Source organism: Desmodus rotundus, chromosome 1, assembly GCF_022682495.2.
Source record: "Desmodus rotundus isolate HL8 chromosome 1, HLdesRot8A.1, whole genome shotgun sequence".
NCBI classification, from domain to species: Eukaryota; Metazoa; Chordata; class Mammalia; order Chiroptera; family Phyllostomidae; genus Desmodus; species Desmodus rotundus.
In genome coordinates, this window is record NC_071387.1 from 47,514,960 (window position 1) to 47,520,959 (window position 6,000).

Here is a 6,000-nt window from a genome sequence, read left to right on the forward strand (position 1 = left end):
CATTAGAAATAATTAAAACCTTTGCATATTAACATGAGAAGATGTCATTGGTGTATTACTAAGTCTTTAAGGGCAGCATATATGGCCTAATGCCCATTTTTCCAAAAACTAAACCAGGTATACAGATATGGATACATTAATATATGAATAGTAAAAATACAGAAAAAATACACCAAAAGGGAAAAAAAGGAGTAAAAATTTCACAATGGAACTTTTTTTTCCCAAAAATTCAAATACTGTTTAAAAGTAATCTGAAGTGGCCTAAGAGGAGTTCGTTTAAGCATCAATAGACATCAACCAGGAGGGCGTTCTTTGCCTTCCGTCTGTCCACAGAGCTGTTCTGGGCGAGGCGTTGTGATAATCACGGAGGAGGAAGGCAACAGGCAAGGAAAGATAATAAAAGTGGTAGCAATGGTTTAACTACTAATGTCGTCAAATTGTAATTTCAGGCATAAATACAATCAATGCCTTTTGAGCAGCTATATTGTTCCTCTGGAAGAACTGAAAATTTTATTTAAAAGGCAAGACTGTCATGACTAAGAATATAATTACATGTTGTAGTTATTTAATTAGAGCTGTTGAAAAAATGAAGACGAGCGGCCCAAATTTAGCTCATCGACACTGAAAGTATTCAACTTGCAGCAAAATAGCCACCAAGAAGGCAGTATGTGGATGGCTTCCCACACTTGGGTAGGGATTGGACCATGTAATCCACTCTGGGAGTCTGCATAGAACAAACGAGAAATGCTTTTAGGATTAAGAGGAAGGAACAAATATCTGTAGCCTGGCAGGGACTAAAGAAGACAAAAGATTTCCAAGGCTGGAGCCCCAGGAGAAACAAAGGTGTAGCCATGAAAATTACGGAAACTTGCTTGGTGAACAGTAGGCAACCAACCTGACCGGGGCAGAGGACTCACGCTGGAAATTTGTGGGGAAGTTTAATAACCCCTTACATTCCCTTAATCTTCTCAACACATCTATGAAATTGGCATTATTATTATGATTCTCCTGTCCCAGGCGGGGAAAAAAGTGTTTCATCATTTATGTATAAATGCCAGATTAGACTCTGGACTTTGTTCTGTGATAAGAAGAAAGTGCCTAACGTGTTCTGGGTAAAAATGTGACATGTAGAAAAACGTCAGAGGAGAGAGGTCCATGGGATTTTAGGCAAAAGGAGGGGAGGAAAGTGGGTAGAGGGATGAAATTTGTTGACATAGATATTTCTGAATATTTTCTTTTCCAGCGCTCAGATACAAGCCGCACAAAAGAACCTGCCCGGGCTCTGCCACGTGCTGGCTTCTAGAGACTGCAGAGTCTGTGCCTGAATTACGTTGCCTTCTCAGGGATTTCAGCCAGACTTGTCTCTGCTATATGGGTTTCTATCCCGACACCAAAAGCTCCCTAGTGACTCTCTTTCATTCAGCCAATTTTACTGGACCATTAGCTCAGTCTGCAGTAGCAGAAAACCAGGTCAGTTCTGTAAAGCATACCGACATCCCAAAATTTCTAAAACTGCTTTTTATCCTAATTTGTTGTTTCAATTTCTCTGTCTGTTATGAGGGGTTTAGAGGTTGGACTAAATCAGTGGCTCTTAAATTTCTTGAATTATAACTAACCACTTATCAGACTCTGTTGAAAGCTAGGCAACCTTTCGGGGGTCGGGGGGAGGGACGCTTAGATCTTGGAGACTCTTTAAAAGGGCTTGTGGAATCCAGAAACTCATCCACAGTCACAGAGGGAAGACTCTATGAACCCCAGGTTAAGAATCAGACGTCTTTCCAGTTCTAAAGCTCTGAGACTCCATGCAGGCTGGCAAAGCAGGAAGCACACACAATCATTTTGAAACATCCATCTGCAGAAGAAATCAGGCTGACAGCTGGATGAGCCATGATGTAAGCAGCAGGCGCTCAGCCGTCCTCCTCCACAGCTGCTGAACAAATGCACTGAAGTCGAGACAGTAAGATCCTGAATTAAGTAAATCAATCTATTCCTGACAAAGACAATGCCGAGCAGTCTGTGCACCTTCCAGACTCCTGCGAACCAAAGATTCGACAGCCCTCCAACTGTAAGTTCTGCCTGAAAATGAATATTAACTAAAGGTCTTTTCAATTATCTCAGGTTGTCTTCAGATCAGGCCCCCTGCTTCCACAAAGGACAGTCTGCTGATGAGAAAGCCCCCCGTATCTAAGCACCAGCCTTTCTCATGGGGTGTTTATGGTATTGACACATAACTAGGTTTCCCCTCTGTCACCCTAGACATGCTAAGTAAGCAGGCTCTATCTGCTATTTTTTGAAACCATTATGAGCTGCTGTACCACAGACATGTGCTACAACTAGGTTGCATCTCTTACTTTTTCCAGTCAATCTTTGAATCCTCATGTCTTGCGAGCACAAGTTTAATATCAACTTCTGAGTCTCTCACTCCTTTTTTCCCATTAACTCTTTTTTTTCATCCTTGCCCAAGAATGTGTCCATTGATTTTAGAGAGAGGGAAAGGGAAATAGATAGATAAAGAAAGAGAGTAAAAGAGAGAGAGAGAGACATCAATGTGAGTGAGAAACATCGATCAGCTGCCTCCATACATGCCCTGACCGGGGACCAAACCCACACCATGGGTATGTGCCCTGACCAGGAATTGAACTATTGACCTTCTGGTGTACAGGGTGATGCTCTGACCACCTGAGCCACCTGGCTAGGGCCCCACTAACTCTTAGTTATGAATATTTTCAAGCATACAGAAACATGGAAGGAATAGGACAATGAACTCTCTTATACTCTCCACATATGTCCCATGATTATTGGTATTTTGCTCTATTTGCTTTCTCTCTGAATATGTGAAAAGTGAGTTTCAATAATTAAAACACTTTATGTCCACATACTTCAAATGCTGATACTCTCCTTTATATTACAGCACCATTATCATGGCGGAGTAAATGAACAATAATCCTTAATGTCACCTGATCTCTGGTTCATATTTAAACTTCTTCCAATTGTTTCCAAGTTTACTTCTGTGGCTATTTTATTTTCCAAATCATCACATTTGGCTGACATACCTCTTTATGCTTTTAGTCCAACACATACACTTCTTTTTCACGACATTGACATTTTAAAGATTCCAGGCCAATTGTTATGCTCCTCCATTCCCATATTTCCTGTAAGCTGAAAGTTGGGTCTAAAGGCTTTACCAAATCCAGGTTAAACATATTTGACAAGGATACTTCACAAATACCTTACATACTTTTGTGTCACACTTGGAGGCACCTAGTGCCAAGTATTTCACTAGTGATAGTGGTGCTAAGTTTGCCCACTAGATCTCTCCAATGTAACGATACATTTCCTCCTTTATAACTCATAAGCGACCTTGGGATGATACTTAGGTAACATGCAAGTGTGCTAGGACCCCAACAACCTTTCACCTAAGGGTTTTAGTATCGGTTGATATGGTCTTGACTAAATCATTTTTACACTGGGGATTGCAAAATGCATCCCCCCTCCCTTCTAGAATTAATCGAAAGGGTCAGTCCTACTTTCACATTCAGTGATGTGAGAATTAGGTCTAATCAGTCTACCGTCGCTCTTGTTGTCACACGTTGGCACTGTTGAAGTCTGGCCCCGCACAGTCCTAATTATTCTGGTGAACTCTAAGATCATATTACTTCAGTCGAGATCCCCACACAGGCTCCTGCGCCTGCTGAGGAGGCAAATCGCCATCCACCAGTGCTAAGTGGAGCTGTGGGTTCCTTCTCCATAGGTCCCCTGTGGTTCATGCACACAGACTCATAGCAGCACATCAGGCCACCTCCGAGCACTGATTCCAATTGATTCTGTCATCTTCTGCTTCATGGACTCCATGATGGAAGTAACTCCATTCCTTTCCCAAAGATCCACATTAGGGAGCAGGTGGGTTTTCCATGATGACTATAAAGAGTGGGTCTGATGATGCCTCCTTTTCCTATACATCCTCCTAAGGGAAGGCATGCTCAGTCATTCAAAGACAGTGTGTCTTCCTTAGAGTGTCTCCCACAAGTGATTCTAAGGTACTTACACCCCCTTCTAGGGGTGCTACCCTCAGTGATTCCAAAGTATTGCTGTCACCTCTAGATAGAGAAATACAAATGGTAGAGCCTCTTATGTACTTTCCACCCATAAAATACCTGCAATTGGTCTTATGCTTATATAATATACATATGCTTACATACTTTTGTAGCTGTTAATGTACTTTCTCCATAAGGTTATTTATGCAGCTTGTGACTATACATGTTAAGCTAGTCAATTAATAATTTAAACCTCTCCCAAAACCGAGGAATTTTCAGCCACACTGGAGAACAGAACTGAAAAGCACATGGTATAAAAGAGTACTTTGAGGTAACTCTACAGGGCAAATGGTTCTGGTTAAATTAGGGGTACTCCAGTTGTCAGAACAGACTGCAGACATCATTGTCATCAGAGCTACCATTTAAGAGGCACCTGTCATTATAAGACATTTCACATACATTATGTCTAATCTTCAAAACTGTTCTGCAAAGTACGTTTTATTATCTGCAACATATGGTTAAGAAAATTGAGGATCAACATGGTCAAAAGGTACTTCCAAAGTTACACACCTAGTAAGTAGTGGATCCCCAATTCAAACCCAGAATTCCTAGACACCAAGACCCATGCTTATGCCACTGCCTTGCCTCCCAGAGCATGTGCCAACCACGTGTTTGGAGTTCTATGGCTCCCTGTGTTCTCGGCTGCCAAAGGATAGCGCTTCAGTTAGAGCTCATCTGATAGAATTTACCAATGAATCCTGCCACCTTCCCAGATCTCTGCCTACTTTGTGTATTTGTACAAAGTAGTGTAAAATAATGTTTAATTCCAGTCAGTGTTTACTTTGTTTTTCCAAACACTTTTGTGCCAAGGAAATAGGTTTGGATTTTTTTTTAACCTAAATAAGGCTCTTTTTGTGGTAATTTTAAAGTCAATAAAGAGAGAAAAAAGGATTGGAAATCATATATACCCATTCCCTGAGCTTTCTGTGAAGTTAAAATAACATGCTTAACTGTTTCCCATTTCTATATTGCAAAGGGATGACCACAACATTCCATTACTTACTATTGTGACAACATGTCATCTACCTCATGCAACTCATCTGTTGGAAAGAAAATGGCTCCACTGAGCAGGCCAGAAGATGATAAATGGGGAGCAAAGTCTTTGTGGGCTGTGGTTCATCCATCATGTCTCCCAGGAAGTGGGACCCAGGGGAACAGAAATGAATGAGGAGACATTCCATGTGGCCGCTGGGAAGGAAGAGCTCACCAAGGAGGCAGCTCCAGACCTGCTCAGCTACAGGATACAGAATCACCAAATTGCTTCCTTTCCTAGTCAGCACCTAAGTGCCCCAAACCTCATTCCTCTGAGGCAGCCCTCCCTCTCATCAAGAGGCACCAAAGAAGACAAGCCTTTCCTGTTATATCTCTGTTATTATTGGTGCACTTTGAGAAAAGAAAAGAAGGCCAGTGTTTATTGACTGCTGGCTACGAGCCAGCCAATTTGATTCATGTTTTCTCACTGAACAGCTTGCAACCGCACTATAAAGTGAGCGTTATTACCCTCTTTTTACAGAGTGGTTATATTTCTTGCTTGGGAACATACAAATATCAGGTAACGGTGTTGAGAAATAATCCCAGGTTGATGTGGCTCGAAAGTTTGATGACTCTTGACCTTCCTTCTAAGTAAGTCTGTTTTCTGTGGAGGACATGGGTTTACAGGAGAGGGACCGGGAACTTTTTAGACATCAGAGATGTTGAGGTGGAAGAGAGCCTTACTGAGTCATTTACTTTCAATGGCTCTTTGCCTCTCCTCTCTGCTCTGGTGACTTACACCAGGCTAAGCCATTCTGGGCTAACTGTAGTCCCATTCAGGAAAGCACCTCAGAATTCAAGTGAGCAGAGTACATTGTGATAGAAGATGATGCTAAATATGCCTTAATTTTTTATTAAGTATTTACACACTTTG